Below are 12,531 nucleotides of genomic sequence, written 5' to 3'. Positions count from 1 at the left end.
TGGGTGGCTGGAGGAAAGTCTCAGGTGGTTATTATTATTATTATTATTATTATTATTATTATTATTATTATCTGGCCAAGCTCTGCAGCAAAACTCCCTCCCCTATGGTGCCAGGGTTTCAGGTCAATAGAAGTCGCAAAAGCTGTCTGAAGTCCCAACATTCATGTCCACGATGCTGAGAAAGACCTGATGGAGGGTGATGAGGCTGCAGTTTATTTACAAGTGTCATCAGCTTCTGGGTGTGCTTCTCCCTTTTAATCCTGATGATGGGAACTGTGACACTCTGCTGCTTGAATGGTCCCTCAGGGAAGGTCCTCTCTCCAACCATTCACAAGAGCTCTCACTTCATACCTAAGTGACAAGTAACTGAAAATAGATACCAGGAATTGATCTCTCTCTCCTGCCTTAAGTCTCCTAGAGTCCCAGCAGCACCAGGGGCCTGCCCAGGACACATTTCTCTGCAGTCAGATGGGCTGATATCTTCCTATTTCTATTCTCCATGTGGAGCCAAACTCACTCTGAGGTGCAAAACAATTTTGAGTCTTCAGCAACCACTATATAAAAGTCATAGCATCCCTCTTCTCGGCCCCACATCCTGCCTCACACAGATTTGACCTTGCCAATCCTGGGAGTTACACCAGTTATGTGGCAAAAACCTGTCCCACATGATCTAAGCAGGGGAACATGGAGTCCTACCTCTGCATAAACTCTGACATACCGCTGGTCTGTATGGTCTGCTCATTCTCAAAAGAGAATCCTGTTACAGCCAGTGTTTCTGAGCTTGAACCGCCTGCTGACCCCAAGTCAGTGCTCGGGAGAGACATGACACACTTGGTTGGTTTGGTGTATATCTGGAGGAGGTCCAGTGTTAGGGGGTGAGATGAAATACTTCTAAGATGGGGTTCAGGATGAGATCTTAGGGGTTACTCTGTATTCATGAGCAATGGTCCATAGCCAGCTATAGGGCTTCTGAGATGCAGTGGCACAGGGTCACGAGGGATGGGGATGCTGGGCACATACTCACTGTCTGCATCTGTGGGCAGGCTGACATTTGGTAAGCCTCTTGGAGAATGCTGCTTTTGCCCAGTTTTAATGGCAGAGGCTATTGACATTGACATGGAAAGCACTGCCAAGCCTTTCATTGTGGCTGTGAAAATACTGAAAGGTGAGGAGGGAGAGAATTGGCATAAGACATTTCAGGGCTATGTAACACCCTAACACCCCAGCTCCCAGCACAGTTGATGCCAATGACCAGGAACTGTTAGACTTAGTGTCTGAGATGGAGGAGATGAAAATGATTGACAAGTACAAGAACATCATCAACCTTCTGGGGGCCTGCACACGGGGCAGTAGGTGTGGTAGGTGGGTGGGGGCTCCTGAGTCATACATCTCTGAGGTGCATGTGCTGCCAGGGCCACCGCATGTGCTGAGGGAGTAAGCAACTAAGGGTATCCAATGGGAATTTCTGTGGGCATGATGTCCCCCAGGCATTGATTACTCCTTTGATTCCTCCAAGATGCCAGAAGAGCAGCTTACCTACAAATAGCTAGTGTCCTGTGTTTATCAGGTGTCCCTGGGCAGGAGTTTCTGGCTTCTCAGAAGGTGAGCAGAGGTAGGGCACAGGCTATGTGAGTCCTCACTAAGTGGAAAAGTGGTTAACAAGCTTGCCTGGGCTGGGAGGGCTCAGCTCTGCCCAGGTTCCTTTCAGATCTCCTCAGTGCATTCACAGAGATGTGGCTGCTTGAAATGTACTGGTGACTGAGGACAATGTGATGAAGATTGCAGACTTTAGCCTGGCCCACAACATGTACAACCTGGAATACAACAAGACCACAAATGTGAGCCCTGGTCCAGGGTGGTTGTCCCCCACTAGGGGACACCTGACAGTCAACCCCTCTCCCTCTGCCCATGGCCAGCTACCTGTGAAGTGGATGGCCTCAGAGTCTATGTTTGACCAAATTTAAACCCACCAGAGTTATGTGTATGTGTCCCAACATAGAATGGGGGTACAGAGTTCTGGGGACAGCAAGACCCAAGTCACATCTATCACAACCTTCAGGGTCCTGGTCCTCTCAGGATGTATTCTGACTTCCCATTGAGTCAACAACACAGCCCTGGCATCTTCCTCATCCTGGTGCCCTCACCTTGCCCACTGTGGCATGTCCTGGTGAAGGACTCTTGCAGCAATGGGCCAGTAGTTATAGGCCTTTGCCTCACTCTCTTGCAGTTGGATCTTTGGGGTCCTACTCTGGGATATCTTTATCCTGGGGAGCTCAAGGTATCTTGGCATCCCAGTAGGAGAACTTTTCAAGCTATTGAAAGAGTGCCACCACATGGACAACCTGCCAGCTACACATAAAACCTATGACTAGAGCATTCTTTGATCACTCCTGTAACCAGTCCCTGGGAGTGACTGGATTCCTACCAGGGCCTCTGGGATGAGTAAGTGGCTAGCGACCTGGGTTGAGGTAGAGATGGGCAACAGGACAGGAAACCACAGCTGTGCTTGTGACAGGCATTTGATCCTGTGGAAATGTGGGCATAAAGTGCCTTCACAGAGACCCACTTTCAAGCTTCTGATACTGGATTTAGATGTCACTGTGACATCAGCCAATGTGAGTGCAACTCAGTCCTGCACCCTCTGTGCCACCTCTGATTCCTGTTGGTGTTGCTCCTTGCAGTATCAGTAGTGGGACAGGCCTTTAGAGGCACAGCCTGAACACAGATGGCTGTGGCATCAAAGGAGATGCACACTAAAAAATAATCCTACAGCCTTTTCCAACAGGTTTACCTGGACCTATTGATGCCCTTTGAGCAGTACACAGCAGGTGGTGAGGATACCAGTAGCCTCAGTTCATTGGGGATGACTGTTCACCCACACCTGTTGCCCCCAACTTGAAATTGGAATCGGAGGCCTCAGATGTGAGGGGGCAACAATCCTACCTACCAAGCCCCAGCCAATCTTTATGTCAATCCTATCTTGCCCTGCCGCTGCTGGACCAACAGCAGATGAGACATCTCATGTGTGTATGTGTGTGTGTGTGTGTGTGTGTGTGTGTGTGTGTGTGTGTGTGTGTGTGTGTGTGTGTCCTTGACTCCTGGGTGCATTTGTCACTTGGGAACATGCTTTACTCTATAGTGATCTCCTGACTGGCCTTGGCCAGGAGCACCAGATGTAAAATGTGAGACAGCCCACCCTGTAAAAACCTGTGGTTCTGGTTTCCTCGTTCCCCACTGCCACCTTGAAGGGACCATTGTAGAGAGGTCTGGACTTTGAGTCCAGGATGGGCCTTGGCCTTTCTTGTATACAAAGCTGAGCCTGCAGAGAAGCTCTGCCCAATGTGGTGAGCCACCCTTCTCTGTGATAGTTTGTGTCTGGGGGTGATTTGAAGCTCCCCACTTTCAGGCCTCCAACTTTCCACCCTGACCCTCAGAGACTGAAATTATGTATCTGAAGTTAGGGGCCATTAAATTCTCTCAGAATTCTATTCCAGAAAGGAATGTGTATAAATAGCTGCGTGTGATATCTATGCACACACACACATATATAAGAATATCTATCTATGTGGTGGAAAGCAAAACCACCTTCCATCCAATGGGGCTCATAGTGAAACGACAAGAGAAGCTGAGAGGCAAGGTGCTTTTGTGATACTGCAGTTTCGTTTGTGGCTGGACCTTCATATCTGTGAAGTTATTTATTAACCCCAGAGTGCCAATCCCTCACCCTTGGTCCATAGAATTAAGCCTCAGTATGACAGAAACTTAAGTTGTAACTTGTTAATAGCTAAAGAGGTTTATGCAGAATTTAGGGTATTGTTGAAAATGTACACTTGGCCCACACCAAGGCTGGAGGTAGACCCTGTAGCTTGAGAGTTTTCTCTCTGGGTCCCGCCAAGCCCTGACAGTCCCTTAGCCCACTTATAAAATAAACATACAGACACTTATATTATTTAAACTGCTTGGCCATTAGCTCAGGCCTACCATTGTCTAGCTCTTACTTTTATACTCAACCCATTTCTATTAATCTATACTTTGCCACGTGGCTCGTGGCTTACTGATACCTTACATCTTCCTTGTCCTGGTGGCGTCTGCAGTCTCCCCCTCTGCCTTCCTGTCCCCTCAATTCTCCTCTCTGTTAGTCCTGCCTATACTTCCTGCCTGGCTATTGGCCAATCAGTGTTTTATTTATTAACCAATCAGAACAACACATTTGCCATACAGAACATCCCACAACAAGACCCTTGGAGCTTGAGCAGACCCATAGTTAGAGCTGGATCCAGTGAGCAATTTTTATTTCCTCTGGCCCTCTTTTGTGGTCAATTATATTTCTATTGAAACTTTCTTCATAAGATTATTTTTTTAATTTCAAGGTGAGCTGGTTTTTCACACATTCTTTTAATTGCTATGTATTACAGGCAGGAGCCTGTACCCAGGGAGGGGCCAGTCTTGCATGAAGGTTCAGATATTAATAGATGTTAGAAGTTTGTACCTATGTATACATAATTTATTGAATCTTTTGAAAGTTGTATTTGCTGTAGGCTTAACACTTCTTATACAATGCTTCTTCATTTTACACCTTGGACTTCGATGTTTCAAAGTTTGAGAGAAAAGGCAGTGGTCTAACTTTTGTATTGTTTTTGTGCTGTCACTGGGCCCTAGGCTTTGGTGGCTATCCTTTGCTTGTCAGCTAGCAGGGCTAGGACAGGGGTTCGAGGTGATTTTTCTTGGGGCCCAGTACATGGTTTGTCAGCCCACACTGGCAGATGTGGTTTGTTAATGCAGCCAACGTCCTTTCCTGTAGAGACCCACAGAGGCTTCCTAGTGAGAACTTACTCAAGTCAGAAAATCTCACATTGCTTTACCCAGCAGGGCTGCTTAATAGGATATTTTCACCAAGGGTGTGGTTATCAGGTGTTTTGAAGGGTCTACACTTGGCTATATGGCATGCTTTGATCTTGCAAGGGGGAGATTTTTGCTCCCCCTTTGGCATATTATAAAAAGTCCTTTTGAATAAATTTCTGGGTGACTGGGTATTGACCCAGGGCCCTCCCAATGCTATCCTGTGTCTCTGTTTTTCTTATCATCTTTCTTCTTTCTTTCTTTCTTCATTTCTTTCTTTCTTTTCTTTCTTTCTTTCTTTCTTTCTTTCTTTCTTTCTTTCTTTCTTTCTATCATTTCCTTATTCCTCTCTCCACCACCCAAGAACCCTTTGATAGGTGAGAACAGGTCAGAGCTGTTCTCCTACAGACTCCCATACATGGTGCCTGGAAGTGAGGCTTAGGCATGGAGAATAAAAAGAAGGAACAGTGCAGGTTATGGGGGCATGCCCAGTAATTAAATAAGGAGGTGAAATTCTAATCTTGAGGAGTAAAATTGTAAATGTAAAGCAAGTAGTTAAAGTTAGGCTGCAGCAAGTATTTCTCTCTGTCTCTGTTTCTCTGTCTCTCTCTCTGTCTCTCTCTGTCTCTCTCTCCATACACACACACACACACACACACACACACACACACACACACACACACACATATTTAAAGTTGTAGAAAAGTTGTGGTGAAGTTTGGGAATATAAGCTTTAAGTCTAGGGATATGGTGAAGGTTTAATATAAAGTAACTTAGTAACTTAGAGTAGGTTTTCCCAAGTTGTAGAACCTGGAACCTAGAAAGTAGCATCGGGGGCCAAGCAGCCACTGCAAACTTAGCAGTCCAAGAACCTGAAGAGAGGGTGCTGCCCTGGGCAGAGAAGCGTGTCAGCAGCATGAGCAGAAGCAGCTGGACAAGCAGCTGAGACATGCTGGAACCCAGGGAACTACTGCTGGGGTGAGGTGGAGACTTGCTGGAAGCCAGGAGCAGCCTGAGCTCCCAGCAGTAGGATATGGCTGAACCGTGGAGCTGACCTAGGGGCAGCATTCAGCTGTGCAAGTGGGGTAGCTTACAGAGGAAGACCCCAGCAGAGCAGGTAACAAAACTGGGGTGCTGAGTGAAAGCCTCAGCTCACCTGGAGCCCCTGAGGTGAGAGGCAGTTGAGAGCCCTCAGCACCAGGACCAGGACTATAAAACAAAAGCAGCCCAGGACAAAGACTTTGCTGCTATTTGGTGTTCAATGACTGGGACAGTGAAAGCTGAGTAGGATGGAGCCCTTAGCCACACAGTTTCTGTTTGCTGGTGTTGAACAAATACATGGCTCCTTTAAGGTTCATGCTGGCTGCACATAGGTGTCTTTTGAAGAAGTCTGCACCAGTTAGCTATTGCAGTGCTTGCTATGGCACTAACAGATTTAGTCTTGGAGTAAATTGCCTTAGGGGAAGACTATGGACTGCTAATCACAACTGTAGCTGAGAGCAAAAGTTTCAAAGATGCTCATGTGAACTGGGTTGCTGCACTGCAACAAGTTTTGGTAATGGGACTCCTCATATTTGGAGCTGTTTGCTTAGACAGCTATACAAAGACTTCAGGGCAGCTGGCAAGCCAGGCCCTGAGTTCTAGCATTCAATGGAATGTTAAGACTTGTATCAGAACTGACTTTTTAAACTTTTCAGACTTCAAAAATGGGACAATTTTGATTTCACCTACAATTTTATTTAACTGTGGTGATTTGCAAATTGTTTTGTGGAACTGTTGCGTAGAAATGGAACTGTTTTGTATTTTAAAAAACTGGAACTGTTTGTGTAGGAATAGAGAAATTTGTTTTTTCTACCCAGGCTCAAGATGTAGTTTAAAAAATTATAAAGAAAAGGGGAAGTTAATATTCCTCAGTCTCTAATTAAAAAAAAACATTTTCTTGTCCCTTGAGCAGATTAATGTTAACTTGTGTTAATATACCCTATGTTTTGTTAGTAGAAAGTGTAAATAATTCTATTAAGATATTGCTTTTTGGATGCTTGCTAAAGTTTGTAACATGTAAACAGTTCTATCGAGAGTTTGCTTTTGGATGTAAGTTTGTGAGAACTGTAATTGTGTATAGTAGTATTCATACTAGAATTATGATGTTAACCCGTTAGTGATAATGATGATGCTAAGAAGTCTTTAGATTTGATGCAGTTGCACCAGGAGTTTACTGATTTATTTGATGTGGTTACTTCAGGAGTTTATTGATTTAACAAAGGATTTGATGCAGCTAAAACTGTTGTAGTCATCTTAGACCCATTCAAAAAGGCATTCCATCTTTATCATCCTCTACTCCTTTATTAGGAGGTACAGCATCCATAAGGAGCAGGAGTATTGTTATAATTATTCCAGCTACTTGCAAGCTCTTAGTGGAAAGTTGATTCAGAGCTGCATAGAGTTAAGCTGTGTACCCTCACTTGAGACCTTTATATTATTAGGAAGGTGAAACTGTGGAGACCCACAGAGGCTTCCTAGTGAGAACTTACTCAGGCTCAGAGAATCTGGGCTTGTTTTACCCAGCAGGGCTGCATAATGGGATGATTGACCATGGGCATGGTTACCAAGTGTTTTGAAGGGTCTATACTTTGCTGTATGGCATGCTTTGATCTTGCAAGAGGGAGGTCTTTTGCCTCTCCCCTTGGCATATTATAAAAAGTCCTTTTGAACAAATTTCTGGGCAACTGGGTATTGACCCATGGCCCTCCTGAAGCTATCCTGTGTCTCTGTCTTTCTTATAATCTCTTTTTATCTTTCTCTCTATCATTTCCTCATTCCTCTCTCTACCAACCAAGAACTCTTTGATAGGTGGGAACAGGCCAGAGCTAGTCTCCCACAGACTCCCACATTTTCCAGACAATAAGAAATAACCAGCTCTGGTTTCTATCTGTGCCTCTTACCTTCTGTTCTGGGACCTGGGCAGCTGTGCCATCACTGCCTGTGGGTACAGGTTCTGAGGTTTGTCCCTCAGGGAGGAGGGATAATAGCTGCTGAGGAATCCTCAGCTGCTGGCTGGTCCCTAGATCAAACTGCTATATTCAGGCTCCAGGGGGACTACTAGTCTTTGCTTTTCCTTCCCAGGTTGAGGGCAGCTGGGTTTGGACAGGCCTGCCTGTGGCCCAATGTGCAAAGCAGAACCTTAGAGTAACCAGAGTCTAGAAGTCCCAAGAATAGCATGCAAGAGAGCTGTGTTCATAGGAGGGAATAATGGCAGTGTGGAGGACTTGCACTGGGACTGTCCAGCTCCCTGAATGCCTTGCCAGAGGAAGGATCCTATGAGAACAGGGTGGTCAGTTGTACGTGATAACTTCTGTGGGAAGAAAGGTAGGCAAAATCCCTGGTCTAAACAGTATACACTGATAGCAAATCCCCTTAATCTCATCACTTGAGAAGTAGAGGCAGATGTTCTGTGAATTCAAGGCTAACCTGGTCTACAAAATGAGTTCTAGGACTGCCAGGGCTATGTAGAAAGAAGCTGATGTTTCCTTCCCACATACATCTTGACTGTCATTCTTCTAAACTCCTTCAGGCTGAGTGAACTTTGACGCTGCCTCCACCTCTTGCTAGGATCAGGCCTACCTTCTAGGTGAAGGGACTTTCTGCATTGGCAAAGCGACTGGAGTCTGGGTTCTAGATAACTGTAAATGTGAACCCAAGGAACTTCTGGAAAGTCCTGGGTTTTAGAGGAAGCTATAGGTCTGTCTCTCTGTTGGTCCCCCACAGCAACATAACAAGGGGCACCAGACAGCTTCATTCCAAGGACTCAGAGCCATGCAGACATCTGATGACAGTGACCAGGCAGGAGGAGGTAGCTAAAGGGCCTGAGCTTCCCACTCAAACTGCCGATGCCATATTGAAGTTGGGCTCCTCCTACTGTGTCTAGTCTCCTGTGATCCAGAGGAGTCTCTCTACCCAACTGTCTTGCCCTTTAGAATTGGTGGTGCTGATGGTGGTTGCTTTGTTTGCTCTGGCTAGCATCAGGCATAGACTGGCTCCCAGTCAGACACTCCTGCTTACTGACACTGGCCTGTGGCTAGCCATCATCCTAGGTTGGCAATGGGGGCTAATCAGGGTGGGTCTCCCTGTTCTCAGTGAGAAAAGTATATTCTCTAGCAATCTGAGGAAGGGCAAGCTTCTATCTGTGGGTTTCTTCCTGATTCCCATGGACTACCTGCCTCATTGACTGCCTTCTGTGCATAGCTTTGTCAAAGTGTACTCTAGTGCCTGGGGCCCAAGCATTTGCTCTTCTACGCCTCCTTGCTCTGAGTCTAAGGAGGGAGCACACTGGCCATGTATCATCTTAGTGGGTAGAGGATCATGTATATGCCCATGCACATCTGCTCTCAGGGTCTCAGGACAGGGAAAAGAAGGGATATATGTACCTGATACTAACAGTCCTCCTCCTTGTGTGGCCTCCCTAAGTTTTACCATTTTTGCTGGTCCAGCAGTGTGGACATATCATTTTTCTTTTCTTTTTTTCTTTTCTTTTCTTTTCTTTTTTTTTGTTTGTTTTTTGAGACAGGGTTTTTCTGTGTAGCTTAGCGCCTTTCCTGGAACTCACTTGGTAGCCCAGGCTGGCCTTGAACTCACAGAGATCCGCCTGGCTCTGCCTTCCAAGTGCTGGGATTAAAGGCATGCGCCACTACCACCCAGCACTTTTCTTTTTTTTTTAATAGTTAAACACATCTATACACTATATGTCATCTATATTGTGCTAACTATGTTTCAGGTATTTATCAGACAATCATGTCTATGCATCTTAGGAAATAATTCTGTTTTGAAAGGTTACGTGACATATATAGCTATAGTGACATTTATCAATATGACTAATATTGCATGTTTACCAAATGTTATATAATGAAGACTATATACATTTCTTTTGTAGTGTAGACATCTTAGAGTATGCCTTGAACAGAAGTGGTGAAATGTCATATGTTGATATGAAATTTGAAAAAAAAATGGTAAATTCTAGCCCTAAGTGATATTGACATATTTGTGTGTGTATGTGTATATGTATGTATGTATGTATTTATATATGTGGAATGGTCCCTAATGTTTTTAAAGGGGCATATATTTCAGAAGGTATCATTAATTGAGTCATTAAATGTGGTACATTAATTGAAATGAATTGGATATTAGATGTCATGTGGGAAACCATGTGCAGCAATGATGATGATGCTTGTAATTTACAAAACTACACTACTCTTATTTTGGAAATGGGTGCTACAGGATGTTTGTATATGTAAAAAATGTTCTCTGTTTATTTAGACATAACTTTCTTTATTATTATTATTATTATTATTATTATTATTATTATTAAGAAATTTTCTATTCATTTTACATACCAACCACAGATTCCCCTCTCCTCCCTCCTCCCACCCCTCAGTGTACTCATCCCTCATTCCTACCTCCTCCAAGGCAAGGTCTCCCATAGGGAGTCAGCAGAGTTTGTTACATTCCATCGAGGCAGGTTCAAGCCCCTCCCCCCTGCACCAAAGCTGCACAAAGTGTCCCACCATAGGCACTGGGTCCCAAAAAGCCAGCTCATGCACCAGGGATGGATGTAAATCCCACTGCCTGTGGGACCCCTATGTCATCTATATTGTGCTACCTATGTTTCAGGTATTTACCAGACAATCATGTCTATGCATCTTAGGAAATAATTCTGTTTTGAAAGGTTACGTGACATATATAGCTATAGTGACATTTTCAACAGTTCAAGCTAAACAGCCATCTTACCTACCCAGAGGGCCTAGTCTAGTATTATGGGGGCTCCATAGCTGTAGGTCTACAGATCATGCATTTCCACTAGTTTGGCTGGCCATCTCTGTACATTTTTCCATCATAGTCTCGATGTCCCTTGCTCATAGAATGCCTCCTCTTTCTCATCAATTGGATTCTTGGAGCTCAGGCTGGCACTCGGCCATTGATCTCTGCATCTGCTTCCATCAGTTACTGGATGAAGGCTCTATGATGACAGGGTATTCACTAATCTGATTACCAGAATAGGCCAGTTCAGGCACCCTCTCAACTATTGCTAGTAGTCTAAGGTGGGGTCATCCTTGTGTATTCCTGGGAGCTTCCCTAGTACCCTGTTTCTCCCTATTCCCATGATGTCTTCATTTATCATTATATCTCTTTCCTTGCTCTCCCACGCTGTCCCTATTCCAGCTCGAACCTCCCGTGCCCTTATGTTCTCATTCCCCATCCCTTGCCCTCCATTACCCCCCTCACCCCCAGTTTGCTCATGTAGATCTCATCTATTTCTCCTTCACTGGGTGATCTATGTGTCTTTCTTAGGGTCCTTCTGTTAGCCAGCTTTTCTGGAGCTGTGGGTTGTGGACACTGGGTTTCCAGATAATAAGACACAGTTCTGCTGTCTCATGACACATATCCAGAGGGAGCCAGATTGGTATGTGTGTTATGTATTCACCTAAGCATAGGCAGTGTCATCTGTGTGGCTAGAATACACCCTGTCTCCTTAGGCCTCCCTCCTCCCCTCTCACACTCCTTTCCAGTTGGTGGGTCTCTCTCCTCAGCCTGACTCTTGGATTGCTGAGGTCTCTCTCCTGCCAACTTGAAAGCTGGCCTTTTCCATTTCTTTTCTCATGTGTGGTCACCCTTTCCTTCTTAGCTCATCTTCCTTCCAACCCTGTCCATTGACCCTGCCTGTGTCCTGCCGCTCCAGCCCTGTTTGCTCCAGCCACAGCCTTTTATGAAAAGGGAGCCCTGTGGTAGCTGCCTTCATCTTTCTCTATCCTGTCCCTCCTACCGCACATGCTTGTCATTGTTGCCTCCTGAACTAGCCCTGACATTGGCTCGGCCCCTGCATGTGTCCAGCCATGGCCGCAGCCTGTTGGTTTCTCTGCGTCTCCACCACCATGCAGCCCCAGGGAGCTTTGTAATCACACTCACACTCCTGCTTCCAATCTGCAGTGGTTTCCCATGACCTTTAGAGGTTATTGCAAAGCTGCCCCTGCCTGTGTCCCCCCCTTCCCTACCATGCACTGACAGTCATCACCCCCTCTGCCTGTGTCCCCTCTTCCCTACCATGCACTGTGACAGTCATCACCCCCTCTGCCTGTGTCCCCCCCTTCCTCACCATGTACTGTTGACAGTCATCACCCCTGTCTGCCTGTGTCTCTCTTCTTCCCCACCATGCACTGTGACAATCATCACCCCTGTCTGCCTGTGTCCCCTCTTCCCCACCATGCACTGTTGACAATCATCACCCCTGTCTGCCTGTGTCCCCTCTTCCCCACCATGCACTGTGACAGTCATCACTCCTGTCTGCCCTGTATCCCCTCTTCCCCACCATGCACTGTGACAGTCACTCCTGTCTGCCTGTGTCCTCTCTTCCCCACCATGCACTGTGACAGTCATCACACATTCTCTCTACTTGGGGCCATTGCTTAAGTCTGATTTCTCTCCTCCAAGCATAGATGTTATTGTTTGTTGTTTTTTGGCTCTTTCCAGGGGGGGTGCCACCCAGCTCCAAAATAAATCACACATGGAGACTTATTATTACTCATGAATGCCAGGACTTAGCTTGGCTTAGTTTCTAGCCAGCTTTCCCTAAATTAACCTGTCTATCTTTTGCCTCTGGGCTTTGTCTGTTCTCTTACTACATAGATTAATAGAAATGGGCTG

At 45.7% G+C, this 12,531-nt stretch overlaps 1 pseudogene; it reads left to right on the top strand.

The window, feature by feature from the left end:
* The first annotated feature begins 684 nt into the window (after positions 1-684).
* On the top strand, positions 685-2,899 carry LOC128105918 (fibroblast growth factor receptor 3-like; annotated as a pseudogene).
* The last annotated feature ends 9,632 nt before the right edge of the window (positions 2,900-12,531 follow it).

Source organism: Peromyscus californicus, unplaced genomic scaffold, assembly GCF_007827085.1.
Source record: "Peromyscus californicus insignis strain IS unplaced genomic scaffold, ASM782708v3 Scaffold_9__1_contigs__length_137607984, whole genome shotgun sequence".
Lineage (NCBI taxonomy): Eukaryota > Metazoa > Chordata > Mammalia > Rodentia > Cricetidae > Peromyscus > Peromyscus californicus.
The sequence above is the reverse complement of the archived record's forward strand: the minus strand, read 5'-3'. Positions and strand labels throughout refer to the sequence as shown.